At 31.7% G+C, this 18,193-nt stretch overlaps 1 protein-coding gene across 1 annotated transcript in view; it reads right to left on the bottom strand.

The window, feature by feature from the left end:
* The window catches only part of LOC132714183 (zinc finger protein GLIS3-like), a 57,082-nt gene extending 39,495 nt beyond the window's left edge, over nucleotides 1-17,587 (bottom strand). Inside the window, exon 1 of the mRNA XM_060696971.1 lies at nucleotides 17,449-17,587. The gene's annotated coding sequence lies outside the window, so the exon portion shown is untranslated. The remainder of the gene's footprint in view (nucleotides 1-17,448) is intronic.
* Nucleotides 17,588-18,193: the final 606 nt, after the last annotated feature.

Here is an 18,193-nt window from a genome sequence, read left to right on the forward strand (position 1 = left end):
TGAATGTGAAATTATTTGTCATTAAAGCAGCAAAATGTCAACAAAGTAGCCTTTTGACTTCTACACAACATACTAAAACACTATACAACATTGTGAAACACTATACAACATACTTAAACACTATACAACATATTAAAACACTATACAACATACTTAAACACTATACAACATATTAAAACACTATACAACATACTTAAACACTATACAACATATTAAAACACTATACAACATACTTAAACACTATACAACATATTAAAACACTATACAACATACTTAAACACTATACAACATATTAAAACACTATACAACATTGTGAAACACTATACAACATATTAAAACACTATATCTCCACTAATTGCCAAAAGACTATAACAAGACACCAAAAATAAAAGGCTTTTGAGAAATGAAAATAATGCATATCTCTGGCATAACAGTGAGCCTTTAACAAAAACTTGACAAAAAAACAATAACCTGTGACATAGAACCAAAGGTCATGAAGTGAAAATGTTCTTCATGACTCATACAAAACATTCATCTCGATTGCAAAGGGAAATAATTAAGTCAAAATCCAAGCTAGAGTTATTCTATCTTTGGATTATGGTGCGGTTTCTAGTGCATAGTTTCAATGGTTTAAAAACACATTAATTGTGCTTTAAAAACAACATAAACATGATCTTTGAATTCTGAGCTAAATTGAACACATTAAAAATTATGTTTCAAGACTTTAATACAATCCATGGCTGACCAAAAAACAGAGATCAATTTTCATGGTTTATGCAATTAGCAATTTCTAAAAAAAATTGGGCATTAATTATGATAATGATATGACAAGCTTAAAAAGCCAGGAGAAATCTGAATACTGATATAGATACATTAAAAGAAAAGACGTTTGCATACTGATACCCGAGATATTATCTTCAACAAAATATTGTTTACTTTACGAAGGGCGTATACATGTATATTTGTATATCTTGTCACAACGTCCACTTAGCTTTGTAAATGATATTGATGAATTACATTTTTAATTGAATGTTAGAAATAACCGATACCTTGTTTTCTATATATAAACACAATGTGCGTAATGTTTCTGCCTAAAATATAAGATTTCCTTTTTCTTGTTACTTGTATATTAAATAACCTTTCATTAAGTACAAATGTCTTGATATATATTTAGACCTAAGAGATTGAGATTAAAACATTTGATATTTCTTCTTTCTTTATTGTAAAGAAATACATGTATTTAACCAGCGATCTAAGTTTTAACTAGTAACTGATAATTTCATAAATTTTAAAGTCAATACAGCTACAAGGTAGACATTTTTGAACTCTTACTCTTACTGTAAAGGGGGATCACTGACTTCTGTTGCCCATTGAAAAAATAAAAGACTTGACATTCTGATTTCAAATTTAAAGGACAAAATTTAAAGAGCTAATGACCCTCTACATAACTGACACAACATGAAAATATTGGCTTTAAATACACTGAAAATATCCAACATTCAACAAAACCAACTTTTTATCAACTAAGCAACTATCTTACAAGTTTTAGACTTTCTGAAAGAAAAAACTAAGATTTTTTTTTTCATTTAGTTTGCAAAACAGATTTGTCCTACTTTGAGTTTGGAAATATCTATTACTTATTTAATGGATACCAACATAAAAATATTAATACTGAGTAAACAAACAGCAGTATAGCCTAAGTAAGCGGCATGATGGTAGCAATGAAGGTGGTAGTGGTGTTGGTAGTTTACCCTCCTGATCATGTCACAGGGAGCCACATTGCATTGACCAGAGTACAGGAATCAGCCACCACATCTTGCCTGGGTAAGCTGTCAAGCAGTTCACCAGTACTACATATTGCCTTCACTTTCGCAAGGACTGATAACTTAGCAGAGATACCATGTGAATAACCGTAGAAAGGATTTCATGGTCAATCACAACAAAAGGGACCTGCGCTGTCTGGGAATGGAACCCAGGTCATCTGATTTAAAGTCCAACACTCTACCTATTGAGCTAACCACATAGCTTAACCAATAGAGGCATGGTGCATAGCCTTATTATAGCCACAGGGCATTAAAATTTTAATAATACATTTTGTATATAAAACAGGCCTATCAAATGCCTCTTTCCAATAGAAATCTTCTTTAAAATGATGAAGAATTCCCAATTTTACTATAACTTAAATTAGGATTTTACTTTCACAAATTAGCAATTTTAGTAATAATTTTCCCCAAAAATTCACAACAAAGAGAGAAAAACCCCTTGGCATAATCTTTTAATATTATATGTGAAACCCAGAAGTAGTGAGGTTAACAATAAATTAGAAAGTTTCCGACTGTTTTTTGACCTTTCCTTTGCAATCTATTTTCATTTTTTAACATTTTCTATTTTCGTCATGCACATACCAGTTTACATAATTCAATCATAACTGTTTTTTTAAGCTTGAATTTAATATTCAATACATTTTTTTTTTCAAAACCTAATACAGAAATATGATCTGCTATGACGTTCTTAAGAAGACAAAAATAATTCTAAGTGTGCTCAAGTTGTACATTGTAAAAGTTTCCATTTTCATAAAACAAACAAGTTTATTTTTGTCTGATAATATGACCCCTTTATAAGAGGATCTTTTTTATTAAAATTTGTTTGATTTCGAAATGACATGTTTAAGTGCAAGACTTAAACTAACATCGTTTTCTGTTTCTAAACATGCAAGAGTCTAAAAATATCTACATATATTTGAAACAAAATACACATAATTTTGATCACCCCTTTACTCCTACCATATAAAAGTGCATATGTTATTCTGTAGGCACTGACAACACATGGTTTTAAGTCCCCTGCACTGTAAACTGGACATAACACTGGTCATTTTGGTACCAAAACAAGTCCATCTCAGTGACTAGGAAACGCTGAAGAAATAAATATAAGTTGGGGCATTGATTTTAACAATGATTTGGTGACTGGTGCATACTCGTATGGTTAGGGCATATTGATGGTTTACTGCAAAACTGCAGTAACACAAATGAAACAAGCAAATTCGTTGAATTTATATCCCCCGCTGAGTACTGGTTATTATTAACACAACAACTGAAGACATAAGGCTTTATTTATATATTAATCATGGCATAAACAGTAATATTCTTTGAACTTGATAAATATTCAGGGCAATAACAGAGCCATAACTTTGTGTTAAATAGTAAAATCTGGAAATGCCAATGAGATGTATGCATACTACATAACTAATCATAAGTCATAAGCCATAAATCTGAGTTATAAGTATCTGACTGGAACAAGGCGACCATATGCGCATCTCCTCTTAGTATCCCATAAAGTTTCATTGAATTCCAGCCAGTAGTAGCTGAGAAGTAGCGAGGAAACAAATATTTTTCTATATGGATACTGCATAACTAATCAAGGGCCATAACTCTGAGTTAAAGTGTCTGACCAGAACAAGCCGACGATATGCGCATCTCCTCTTGGTATTGAAGGTTCCCATAAAGTTTCGTTGAATTCCAGCCAGTAGTTGCAGAGAACTACTCTGGAAACGATTTTTACTCCATATGCATATTGCATAACTAATCAAGGGCCATAACTCTGAGTTAAAGTGTCTGACCAGAACAAGCCGACGATATGCGCGTCTCCTCTTGGTATTGAAGGTTCCCATAAAGTTTCGTTGAATTCCAGCCAGTAGTTGCAGAGAAGTAGCGCGGAAACAATTTTTACTCCAAATGCATACTGCATAACTAATCAAGGGCCATAACTCTGAGTTAAAGTGTCTGACCGGAACAAGCCGAGGATATGGGCATCTCCTCTTGGTATTGATGATTCCCAGAAAGTTTCGTTGAATTCCAGCCAGTAGTTGCAGAGAAGTAGTGCTGAAACGATTTTTACTCTATATGCATACTACATAACTAATCAAGGGCCATAACTCTGAGTTAAAGAGTCTGACTGGAACAAGCCGACGATATGCGCATCTCCTCTTGATATTGATGATTCCCATAAAGTTTCGTTGAATTCCAGCCAGTAGTTGCAGAGAACTACTCCGGAAACGATTTTTACTCTATATGCATACTACATAACTAATCAAGGGCCATAACTCTGAGTTAAAGGGTCGGACCGGAACAAGCCGACGATATGCGCATCTCCTCTTGATATTGATGACTCCCATCAAGTTTCGTTGAATTCCAGCCAGTAGTTGCAGAGAACTACTCCGGAAACGAAATTCGGACGGACGGATGGACGGACGTTCTCACAGGACAGTAATTATGTGGCTACTCTATTGTTCTTTTTAGCCACACAAAAGAAAATAGCCACATAAAAGCATTACGGAATGAATGACATCAAAGAGAAAGAACAGTTACCTATTGTCCCTCTAGCCACATAATTACTGTCCTGTGAGTGCGGAAGGATGGACGGACGGACAATGCCAAAACTATATCCCCCTCCTGATTCCATCGACGGGGGATAATAAAAGAGACTTAAAACAGTCTTGCGGTCAACCCTCAATATGCATATGGTGAGACTGGAATGCACTACAAATTACCCGGTAATGGTATAATTGCAATGGCAAAGTATAATACCTGATTATTAATTAACACACTATTTGTAAAATTTCACATTTTTTAACACTTAACTGGTTAAAGGTGTGGCTCATTAATAAAATTTCCCTTTCAACATTATTCATCGCTATTTCAAACATTAACATTTAATAACTATATAACAAACAAGAAACATTACAAGTTTGAAAATAAACAAATAAACACAGCAATAAAGAGGGTGATTATTCATCAACAATGATTACATCTAGCAAATTGACAAGTTTTTTTTTCCCCTTCTAACTGAAGTCAGAATGAATCAATGAAGTATGCTAGAAAACATGGGCCTACAAACAGCTTCATCATGCATCAAACAATGGTGTTTTTATGTTTGATACAAAACTTCTAAATAGATATAATTAAAGGTGGTCAATGTATTATTTCAATATATTTTTCTCTATCATACTTTTAATAACAAGATCTGTCCTCCACTTTTCTCGGTGCTGTTGTTTATAAAATGTAGAATAAAAGGAAAGTTGAAACAGACACTGGGTGGCATAATTCTGCAAAAGAGCTCGGCAGTTTTACCTGGCCTTGAAGAGAACAAGTACATCTAATATGAATTAATTATCTTTAACACTTTTTTGAGAAAAGAAAATACTCTGAATCAATAAAGGAATACAAAACTGAGCAAAAATGACATTCAGGTTAATCTGCCCACTAGAAATGCATTCCAATTTTAATACATGAATATGAACATAAGTAAGTATCTTTTATAATTTCTGAAAAATGTATTTCAACAAAAAAGTGAACCAAGAAATTCTAAGTTGAAAAAGCAGCATAACTTAACAATAAGAATTACAAGGTTTCTAGGAAAGTGGAGCTAAAAATAATGAGTATTTAAAGTAATATAAGAATATGATTAATTTCAGTATCGTTTGGTTAGCTTAATCAGTAGAACGCTGTGTGAATCGGGTGACATGGGTTCAATTCCCAGGGGGCTCAGGTCACATTTGTTGTGATTGATCAACAACATTAATTCGCACTGTACCTCTGATCTGGTATGTACAGAAGTACATATAGTATATATCAGTTCCTTGAGAAAGTTAAAAGGCAACTAGTACTGGTAAACTGCTTGACAGCCTGCCCAGGAACAATGTGGTGGCTGAACATGGTTCTGGTGAATTCAATGTGACTTACAGCCATAATCTGGAGGGTAAACCATGACCTAATGCTGAGGTAAAACATTGGTTGGACAAAGGAATAGAACATGCAACATTTTAATATTATTACAATTATTGCATGCATTACAGCAGGAAATAGAATAAACTCTTTGCAAGTCATGCATTCTTGGTGCACAAGAGAAAACAAATTAATGTTTCTGTCTTTCTGTAATATATCTCCTAAATCTGTTGTCATTCTGAAACTTTACTACTCTAATTTTGTCTTTTTATTGCTTAAATTGAACAACACTTTATAATTTTAAAGTCATAAATTTTACTTACATTAACCTGCAAAATTGATAAAGCTCTCTTGTAATATATCTTACCTATTTTTATCAGTTCTTAAAGCAAAAACATAGGTATATAAGTAACTTAATGTGCCAATAAGGAAGTTTTTATTCTCATAAACAAATAGCAGTTTTTCCTCGTTTCCCAGTAACTGATGGTCTAGAACTCTTTAAACAAAAAAAGTTTAATTTTATTATTGAAGATTATTCATGCAAAAATTGTATTGCTCTTTCTGTTATATGCAACATGCTAAATCACAATTTCTTTGCATGCAATGAGGTTTTAAAAATGAGTAAAATAGAATCCCTAAAAAAAGCCCAACATGATGAAAATTAAAAATGTTGCAGGCTCCGTTTGGAAGTGGTAATTGCAAAATACTGTCCATGCCCACCAGCACTAGCTTTAATAAATGTAATATCATCTTTAAAATTACTTGTTAAATCATGCTATTTATATAATTTGCCTATCATTGCATGTAACAAAATACATGTTTATGTAAATTGGATGTTGTTAAGAATTTTTTGTTTTTTGATTATTCAAGTCTAAAGACAATTTCAAACTGCCGAGTGTCTCAAAAGTTTCAAGCACCAATTGTCAAGTAATAAATACAATTTAGCAATAAATTCTTTTTAACATTCATTTTTCCCAGCTAAAATAACAAACATTTTTTGTCATTTTATCATTTTCAAAGTTAACACTGCTGAATTAAGCTGAGACCATATCCCGAATTTGGCGCAAATCTGTACATTTATTCAGATTAAAATCATACAGTGCTGCATCAATGAAGTCCAGTTCCTATCTATTATCTGCATTTATGCAAGAATAGCAACCAAGCAGGCAACACCACACTTTTCAATATCTGCTCTTCAAAAAAAGTTTACATATGAAAATGAATTCCTAGAAAGCAATTATGGCTTCATCAATGAAATATATAACTGAGACCTGACCGACCTCTTACCTAAGCCCTCCAATATGAAAGTATACTGGTATACAACATAACCATTTAATATAAGACAGATAGCACATTATTGTATAGTACCCTACACTCAGGTGTACTGGATTCATGAATGTCAAACAAGTGCATAAATGTTACTGTTGTCCAGTTGGCAACATACTTAGAGATCTCTATTGCCCACAGTTGACATAGTATTACTGGTACTTAGATAGCCCTCTTACCCACAGTTGTTGACAGAGTTTCTGATTATAGGGGGACTATTTTTTTCCTTTTTGATATTTGGCTATAAATATATATAGCATGTTTTTGTTTGACTTTATGGATGTAATGTTTATTTGGTTTTATAAAAGAATGAGGAAAAATGAGTTTCCATTGTTCAGGACAAACATAAATGAGATAACTAGTGGTATTTGAACAAAATTGTAATAAAACAGTTCAATCTATATTTTGATGTCTCTTAATATATAAAAGTAAAATATCATAATCTTACAAGATCTTTTATGTCTTTTTTTAAATTAAAAGACTTGCTCAAATGGATGAAAAAATAATAAAATTGACCATATATGTCTGGTACAATGCCAATACATTTATATTGGTAACACAGTGACACATTTTCTTATTATTTCCAATTTTTATCAATAATAATTTTAAACTATTATTATCAATAATATCTTTGTGGCAAGCTTTTAACTAGTTTGTTTTCTCAAAACTGGCAACATACCAACTTTGGTGCAAAATGACAAAGAACCTATTTTCTTCTTAAGCATTGTCATATTAAACAAAGGTTAAATACGTTAGCCATGTAACAGCCTACAAACATAACATAACAGCTTTCTCTACAAATAATACCAAAATATAAGAAGTAAATCATTATGCCTTTGTGTTTAAAAATGCGTAATTTGAGGCACTATGAAGCACTGTGAAACAAAATTTCCATTTAGCTATAACAAAGTAATGAAAAGTTTTCATTTAAAATTTACAGAAGCTCTGGTTTATTTAAAGAGGCTAATAAAATCTCTATTCATTTTCTTAAAGAACTGTTTTACTATTTACTGGGTTGAAGCTTTCCGTGACATAGTTGTGATAGTGGTTACTAACAACGAGTCCTTAACTAATACCATTACTAACATGCTGAGTTAAATAAAAAAAACTGTCATTACAACTCTTACTCTTAAACTAGAGGTAGCGGAGGACAAAGAGAAACCACATGTCACCACCTAATAGGTTAAAATTATTTATTAAAGTCTTACTCTTGACAAAAGAGGATTAACTCACTTCTGCATTAACATCTGCAGATACACAAATATGCACTTAAAGCCCAAACCTGTGGGCCGAGGTATTAAATAAGTCAAAGGACTTCTGCAGATGTTAATACACAAATGTAGTGCATTAGTGCTATACTTATATGAAAGTATACAATTTAAGTCAGTATATATTTGTTTTTCCTTATTTGTTTTTATACAAAGAAACATGTTTTGTCATACTTTTCATGTGCGAGCGTGATATGTTATTCAACAGTTATATTTTGGTTATTAAAAACCAGGGCATGATCATTGCTGTCAGCTATTTCTCATCACACATATTAAAAAACATGCAACTATGCTTGCATGATTTTATACATTTCATGTTTTCTTCTCCCATATGTGTGCAAATTTTATACGAGATCTGATCATTAAAAGCACAATAATAGATGCTTGTCCATGAAGTTGTTTATCAAATAATTGGCCTTTAAGTTTCTGATTGTCATTTTTCATAATCATAATATTTATATTTTTACACAGAAAAAAAGGCATGCCAGTTTTCTAAAAGGTTTTGATAAAAAAAGATTCTGAAGTTATATACAGTCTTTAGACAGAACATATTTTATATGGCCAGTGACTATTTAATAAATACATGTTATCGTTCTTTACATTTCCTATTGTGACTTATCATACACAGTGTCAGCTTTTATATTTACTTAAAAGATCTGAATTGTGTGAACGATGATTTGTTGGTTAAAATTACTTTCGCCTGCCAACTTTTCCATTTATAAGAGCAGGTTTTGTTTAGTTTGGACAGCATTCAGTAAGAATCAAGAGTATTTACTTTTAACTTGTATATCTCTTCAGCCAAGGAGGACAGCTTTTCAACAAAACAAACTTATCAAGATTGCTCATAATATACCCCTTTAAATGATTCCTATGATTGTGAAAAACTAAACATGCTGAAAATCTTAAAAATTAACGGACTTGTCCATCTTTTCAATGTGAGCAAAACCATTCCTCATTTTGGGGGAAGATTGTAAATTATGTACAGTCTGAATAGCTAACAGTGCAGACCACAATCAATCAGCACAGATATGCCCAATCATCTTGGTCTGCACTTGACCAAAATCTCTCGTCTAAAGCTTTAATTTTTGTGAAGTACAAAACATTGACTTTAACTTTTAAATGACTTTGACCTAAAAAAGATCCTCCAACTTTTAAGAAAATTCACCAAGCATTTGCATTTTTTAAAACACATCTCTTTTAGGACAATTATAATAGATTAGAACCATACAAGCTACTACTTATCTAAAAGACTATGTGAGTATGCAGTATGTATTGCAGAAAAACAGGCTTCAAAATAAAATAGATAAAATTGAAATCTTAAAGATTAAGTGTGCACAAAAAACACAAACCAAGAAATTATCAATTAGTGCTTTAACAAAGGCTCAATCCCTAAAATAAAAACTTGTGTTAAAGTCACCTAGTAACCTACAATCTTTGGGAAATGACAATGCAATTTCTTTATCACTCCATATTGAAGAAGTTAAATATGTAGAAAAGTAAATAGACTGACAATCTTGCATAATCTAACTAGTTAAGATGAGCAAGATTTCCCTATTTACATGGCTTATTATTTCTAACCTATTAATGCTAAATAAGGCTATCAACCCATTATGATTTAACAGCAGATAATTCTGTATTGCTTTCCCTGCAACATTTCTCTTGATCATAATATGAAATTGTTGACAAACTTAATAGAAGAGACGCCAAGTCGAAGCTTACAATATGCAAATAGCCAAATATGTCTTTTAGAAAAGATAAAAGCATTTCTAAACAAACAATATAAAAATGTAGATATAAGAAAATGCAAACTTATCACAATGAAATGTTTTTCGTCTTCATTTTTTTTATTTGTTTATCAACGTTTAATATTCAGCATGAAGAGCATAATACAAATGGCTTCAGTATACTTTCTGTTAACATAGAAAGTTATTTTAAGGTGACAGTATCATTGACTATAAATTTATACATTCAACTTTGTATCATTTTTTACGTTACTTCTGACCACTGTATCATGTATTCCAAGTCTTCCAGAACAGGAAGTAGATTTATAATGTTAAGTATTCTATGTTAAATTACATGTACCAATATGTAGTAGGGATGAAAATCAATTTAAAACTGAAATTTAAATAAAATTATCTCAGGTATGCTGAGAATTTAAATGAACATTCTGAAATATCATTACTATAGTGTAACCAATTAACCAATCACCTGTTGAAGAACAATTTTGGTGGTACATGTACGGTAGGTGTAGGTTGGTAGATGGATGAATTGGCTGCAATAAGTTGAAAACAAAAACATATCAATGCAGTATGAGATGATGCACTTACAAAATGTTACTAGGCCAAGATTTACAGTGTACCAGTCTGTGAAATTTAAATAGGTTTTAAAAATTGTTGTCATTCGGGCAACCAATTCAAGAAAATCTGGTTGTCCGAAGTAAAAACTGGTTGTCCGAATATTTTCATCAGAACATCCCCAAGCAATTATTGATCAAATCTTCAAACTTATCTTCTGTAAGAAACAGTCATAAATGTAAGCAAACTAATGTATTTGATATCTTGCATTTTATCACTATTCGTTGATTTTTGATGAATACTTTCTGCAAATCTTTACTTGTCCATCGGGCAAGTAAACTTTTAAATATTAGTTGTCCGGGCCAAAAAATGGTTGTCTCGGGCAATAGGACAACTGCTAATTTCGCTGACTGGTGTACTCTGAGTATCAAATACTTCCCTTACTTTAATGTACAAAAACAAAAAGTTTCTATTTATAGAGAATGATGGTTCACAAAAAGATGTCAAAACATTCTTCTATTTTAACTTCATGTGACCCATAAAAAGTGGCCAATTGTTTCAATAAGACATATGGCAGTCAGGAGGAGACACAGTCTGTGACAGCACATTAAAATTGACCAATAATTTCTAAGAAGACAATTGCTAGTTCTAGTGAGGTAAAAAGCCAGTTAACAAGTAAACAAAATTGAACATTATCACTTGATTTTATTTTGATCAACAAAAATCGATGAAATCAAGGTTGCAGAGAAAATCAAACTTGATCTGTGTTTTGATATGACATACTTGAATGCAAAATATAAACACAATCAGTGAAATCCTTTTAAAGTTATTCTGTGGAAACCAATATTTCATAGGAAATTTGCTGAAAAGGGGGCATAACTCTTCCAAGCAGCAAAAAATTAAACTCGACCTGTGTTTTGATTTAAATAACATACTTACATGCCAAATATAATCTTAATCAATGAAATCCTTCAAAAGTAATTCTGCAGAAACTAATTGTCAACAGACAGATGATATGCGCTCGAAATAGAATATGGGGCCATTTCTTTTGTTATTTTCTTTCCTTTAATAAAAGCCCATTGGCCCCTTATTCTATTGTTATGGAATTAACTCCAGTGTTCTCTTATGTTCTGTTTACAGTTAGATGGCACCCATTATTTCTATCTTGTAGTGTCAACAGTCAGACAGATGAGCTAACATTTCAATACTTATGTGGCTATAGGAACAAAAGAAAGTACCGGTAACTATACTTTTTTTGGATGTCATTCATTCTATAAACTTTTACGAGTATTTTCCAAGAGCCAAAGAAATGTAATGAATAAATTTAATATCATACAGTACAGTATTTTCAGAGACAAGAAAATTTTAAAGGCATCTGCTTTGTTTTTTAGGTGACTACTGACTTATTGACCTAATGTTACAATAACATTTCAAGTATATGAAAAACTAGAAAATCAGAACAACTTAAATTTTGCCAAAATTGACAACTTTCTGGTTAATTTCAAGAAGCCAGTATTTTCATCAAATACATGTAAGACTTATAAATGTTCCTGGGTTCCAATGTCAATTTTGTTGTAAAAGCTGCCATCTAAATGGTCATACTAATTTCTCCATTCAGCTGTAGATAACAGAATGTCATTTAAAAATATTACTTAACCTGAACAATGTCAAAGAATGCAATGTAAATTCTTTCTCTAGAATTCAAGACAAAAAGACTTTAAACTTTCCCCTAAAAGACCTAATTAGGGCATTACTGTGGGTATAGTAAAAAAAAACAATACTGCTGAATTAAAGTATTTTACGAAAGGGAGATAACTGCAGTGTAAAAAAAGGCTATAACCTTAATTCTTTAGATTTACAGAAAAAGAAAGTTGGCAGAAAATTATAAACATGTTTAACATAAAAGGCATATAATAAAACAATATGAAAATGTTACATGCACAACAACAAGTCATAAGAAAACCAATCTTTTGTTTTGAAAATGAAACAAAATATGTTAATCTGTTTTTGTTTAGCAATTAGAGAAGACAAAAGACCCTTAATTAGCATGAATTTGAACAGTAATTCTATAGGTTGTCTTTTGTTTTCAACAAATCACTGAATGACAGTTGATCAATTTGTTTTTCTTACACCTGATTTCCCATGAATCAGAGACACCGAAAACTTGGTAAATTGCCGGCGGTTCAATTTGACATGAAACCAAGTAGAAACAATGAAAGAAAAAAACAAACTGTTACAAAAAACAATAGCTTCAATTTAAAATGGACAAATAAACTTGATAATTATAATATGCCCTCCTTAATTCAGTCATTTCTTTAAAACATTTTCATTTTGGAAGTCTGTTAATACTGCAAATACATTGTACATGTATTTTCAAGAATCTCCTAATAAATCTCTGCAGGCTAATTTCATACTAGTATATCGTTATAGGATTTACCAGATACAATTTCTTTTTCAAATACAGGAAACATTGAATGTTGTTTTGACAGAAGCATTTTGATATTTGTATCATACTGGAAACATCCAGATGCTAATAACAAGCCATCTTGTAAAGTTGTCAGTGTTGTTATATTTTTCTGGTCCTTAAGGATCTAATCATTTATTCCTGTGTTTTGTTTTTAAGTGTTGGAAATCAAGTAGGGCTAAAGTTGGTGCTAGGGGGCGTGAGGGATGTTGCATCTTTAACATTATCCCTCATGTATAGACTCAAGTAAAAAAAAAGAGTCTGCAACTTTCATGGAATTTTGCTGATTTTAATGCTTCTGAGGGATCACTTTTTTCCAGATATTTTAAATTTATTTCAAAGTGCTGTAACTGCTCAAGGGATTGAGATAGAGTCAAAGGCTTTTCAGCGTTGGTTAAACGTTACATTATGATCGACCTGGGGTCATTTTTAGCCTCTCACAAGTCCAAAATTTTCTTGGCGATGAGGGGGACTCCGCCCCCCTTCAAACCCCCCTAACAGAAGGGGGCACATCCCCCTTCTGGTAATACCTGTAATTTTTCATTGATAACAGAGCAAAACATCAGTTTTTTGAAAAATGTGGTAGAAGATTTACAACGATCATGGTTTGAATATGTACGATAATAAGCATAAAGTGTAACGTGATTGAGTACAACACATATATTATGACATTTTTATTAAATACTACTACTGACTTCTTAATTATAATCAACAAATCATTTTTCTGTTAATTAAAACAAAAAGACATAAATTCTTTTGCTCAAATCTTTTCATGTTGTTTCGCGCATAAAATGTGGCTGGCTGACTTTTCTAAAAGATTTGTCGATTTAAATGACATTGACCAGTAGATGTAATGACGGATAACGGGTTATCTGGTTTATTTACTGATCATGTCCTTATTAAATTACAATCAAAATTGTAAGGCCACAATAAGGACATCAATATTGATTAATATAGCACAAGATATCATGCTATAAATCACCTTGACAGGCTATTAACATCTGTGACTTGTATTGTTCTATATCAATGTGTGTTTTTACATCTATTCAGATGGTGGGTGGGGGGTGTCTGAAATACTCAAAATCTATGCCTCTTGCTTTGAGACTTATTGGTAAAAACAGTTTGAAAAATGTAACAGAGGAACTTAAAAATAAGCTTCTAAAGTTAATAAGTACATTTCTTACATCCATACCTATATAAATATATAATATATGTATATCTGTCAATGCGTAACAGTCATTCAAACACTTCAGACTTCATTGTTTAACGTAAAGCTGAAGGAACAGAAAGCAGAATAGCAAATTGACATAGGTTCTAATAATACAAGTAAGACCACCCAAATTTGTATCTTAGATTGTCAAATATGAACAACATAAGTAAATACTGGATGAGCAAAAGTGTAAAGGTCCATCAGTCTGGTAACTTTAACCAAAGTGACCACTTTCTCCAACCAAAGTTGTCAGATCAAAATAATAACCGACAAAATATGAAAGACTTCAGTCAATAAATAAAGGCTGTATAAGCAAAAGTATAAAAATCTTTTCTTTTTTTAGCACTTGTGACCTTGACCCAAGTGACCCATTACTCCACCTAAAAATATAAGATCACCAAAGGTATGTTCTGAAAAAATATGAAGTTATCATTCAAAAGACAAAGCATTATTCAGTTAAAAATATTATCAAGTATTTACTGTATTATGAAGGGAGATAAATAAAAAGAAGTGAACAAGATACCATTAGAGTTCTTGGACAAAAAACAAGTCCTCCACTCGCTGGTTCTTATCGCTATGTGAAGTTTAAATGTCATAGATTATACAGTGTATTACTCATTTATTGCTATATTTTTCGAGTTCTGACATTTGGTCATTATCACATATGAAAATAGCTCTAAGGTGCATGGTTTTTTCTAAGCATTTTGGAACATGACACAACCCCAAAAATTCGGAATTTTACAAGGTTTTAGACATTTTTGGAAAACCTGACAACATATTGTATACATCAAATTAGAAAAAGAAGTAATATTCTATTTCTTTGTCTAATTTGATGTATATAATATCTTTCGTGAAAGAAACTAAACAACTTTTATATCTAACTCATAAGCACATTTTACAATTTGGAATGCAAGATTACAGTTTTCTATGGCAGAGCAGTTGTTACAAAATGACAATACTTTTACTTTTTTACATATTTCATTTTTGTTCCTTGAATTGGGAATTTTCTCCTTGAAATTAGGAAAAAAAACTTATTATTGGGCATTGGGAACATGACCCAAAAAGCCCTGGAGAGGTACAATGTATAGTGTATCAGAATGGGGAATCATACCAAAATATCTACAGGTACACTCATTTCTCTTGCCTATGTCAGAAAAAATATTTTAAAATTAACTTCAATTTTTAACTTGGATTAAATGTAACATCATATGGAGACAAATGCTTCAATTAAGATAAATGTAGATATTGCAAGCAAATCATTATACAATTCCCTATTTAGCAGAATATTACAAGCCTGTACTAAAGGAAATGTGTTTGAATCAGAACTTACACAGAAATTAAAATTACAAAGAGAATTAAGAATCAAAGTTTAAACTTGACTTGTTCAAACAACATGAAATCAAAATGAAATAAGTGAAAAAACTAAATAAATTATGTGAATCAATATCTATAAAAATGTACATTTGCTGAAAAAGAAACATAACTCTTCCAATAATAAGTTGATTGCACTGAAAATCAAACATAAAGTCTTGTGTTTTGATATCATATACTTGCATGTCAAATAAAATCAGAATCATGGGAATCCTTCTTCATGTTTTCTGCTGAAACATATTATTTCACTAAGAAAAATTGCTTAAAAAGGACATTAACTCAAATGACAATAAGTTGATTGCATCAAAATGGAACTTGACCTGTGTTTTGATAAAACATATTACATGTCAAATATAAGCACAATCATTGAAATCCTTCAAAAATTATTCTGCTGATACCATTTGCTGCAAACAGACAGATGGACATTCTTAGGGACGATACCTGAATGCTACTCCATTGTTCTCTCCATTGTTCTTTTTTAAGCCACATAAAGGAAAATTAAGGCACATAAAAGCTTACAGAATGAATGACATTTTGTTTGTTTGTTGGGGTTTCTAGACTTACTTATGGAGGAAGACCTCAGTAGAACTACAATCACCGATGTTTCATAAGCTAGCTGGATAGCTTCCTCACATGACATAAGAATCCAAACTCCCTGGTGGGAGTTTCGACTAAAACTTGTGTAATTTTTTAGAAATGATAAGATCAAATGTTTATTTTGATATTTATGAAAATTTTTATAAAATGTTCACTGTAAAGAAATTTATCAGTACAAATGAATTAAAAATGTTTACCGTAATTGCATAAGGCTCGCACGTTTACAATTTTTTGTAAACGTTTACACGATTGTTAAGAACCGAAACGATGCCGATTAAACGGTGGAACATCTAAGTACTATATACTTCACCATGTATTCAAGCCGCCAAAAGATGACTTACTTTCTATTTTTAACACATGTACAAATAAATAATGTTCAAGGCTCATCACGATTGAGTCGGCATTGTATCCCCATTTCGCTCATTTGATCAAAGGAAAATCAACTTCACAAAAAAAATGTATTATGTCACAATCGATTGTTGCACGGTAATGCTGTCTGAAGGGTTGTACCGTTTTTTACTTTGGAATAAATTAATTAGAATTGATAGAATTCATGATTACAGGCAATGATTAAGATATTTTGAAAGACAATAATGGTCATTTCGATTAAACGGTAAAAAATATCGTAAACATTTACGAATGAAAATCGAAACAAATCCGTTTAAACGTGTAACCGTGAGTGCCTTATTGGCAATACAAGATGTGGGGGAATCGTCATTAAAGTGGGGCGAGTTATGGGGTCTCGGAATTGTCAGTGGGTTGAATTTATATTACGTTTGACCAAAGTACATTTTACATTACCTTTTGAAAAAGACATTGACCATCAATAAATCATCTCAATGTCTCTGTGAAGTCTAATTACAGGTAGTTCATGTTGATATACTGTTTAGATCTGTTTTTATTTAGACCAGGGTCTTTCAATTAGAAAGATCCCATTTAGATCAACGTTGTCATTCACGATTATAGTTTGATCATTGACGTTCACATTTTTGTTTACGGTTTGATTTCCATCATTTCTGCCTGATGACATAATCTGAGGTTATTATTTATGAGTGTCAATATTTGCAATACCTTGTAGAACCTACTTTTCGTGTTTGTTTTCACCAAGTTTTGTAATTTATTTTCTCACCAATTTTCTAGAGATAGTAAAAGATGTTTTATTACCATTTTTATACATACAAGTACACAAAGTACTTACCTTCCGATTTATTACAACCAAATTTTGTGATAATTAGTAAAGAATCACATTTTTTGCGAAAATGTCTCAGACCAATTCTGTTGCGTAGGACGGAAGTTGACAGGTGACAACAAATATGGCGGACATGCACACTCTGCCTGTGATACACGAATAATCGTTTTGAAACGTATACTTAACTCTACTGTAAGGTTACTGGTACACGGCTATGTAGCATTGTGTGTGTGTAGGTTTATTTACCCTCGCCACCGGTATAAAACCATATGGGCGAGCATATGCTTCATTAATTACAGGGAAAAAACTTTATTTAATTAATTTCTGCATATGTGACTAGAGAGTACAATATTGTATCCCATGTATATCCCACACTAAGATTAAAAAGCTGTATTTAAAATTTAAACTTAAATTAAAAAGGGGGGAAGACGCTTATACGCGTACGCCTTCTATAAAGGGAATATAAAAAACCCCTAATAATTATGTTTAATGATAGCTTCATTTGTTGCAAATCATATTTATAATGTTAAAACAAATATTCTAACACGACCCGCATTTTTCCCTATTGAACATAGAAGAACCGAAAGTGTGTGTTATTATGCTATTATGCTATAAAATCACTGTTTGACGTTCTATATTTAGACATGTGACGTAATCATTATTTATAATACGTGACGTAACCACTAAAAATGTGACGCGCTGACAATAAGTACGGAAACTAATCAGGCGCAATTAAGCTAGTTATAATGTATGG

Source organism: Ruditapes philippinarum, unplaced genomic scaffold (assembly GCF_026571515.1).
Source record: "Ruditapes philippinarum isolate M1 unplaced genomic scaffold, ASM2657151v2 ctg474_1_1_1_1, whole genome shotgun sequence".
Lineage (NCBI taxonomy): Eukaryota > Metazoa > Mollusca > Bivalvia > Venerida > Veneridae > Ruditapes > Ruditapes philippinarum.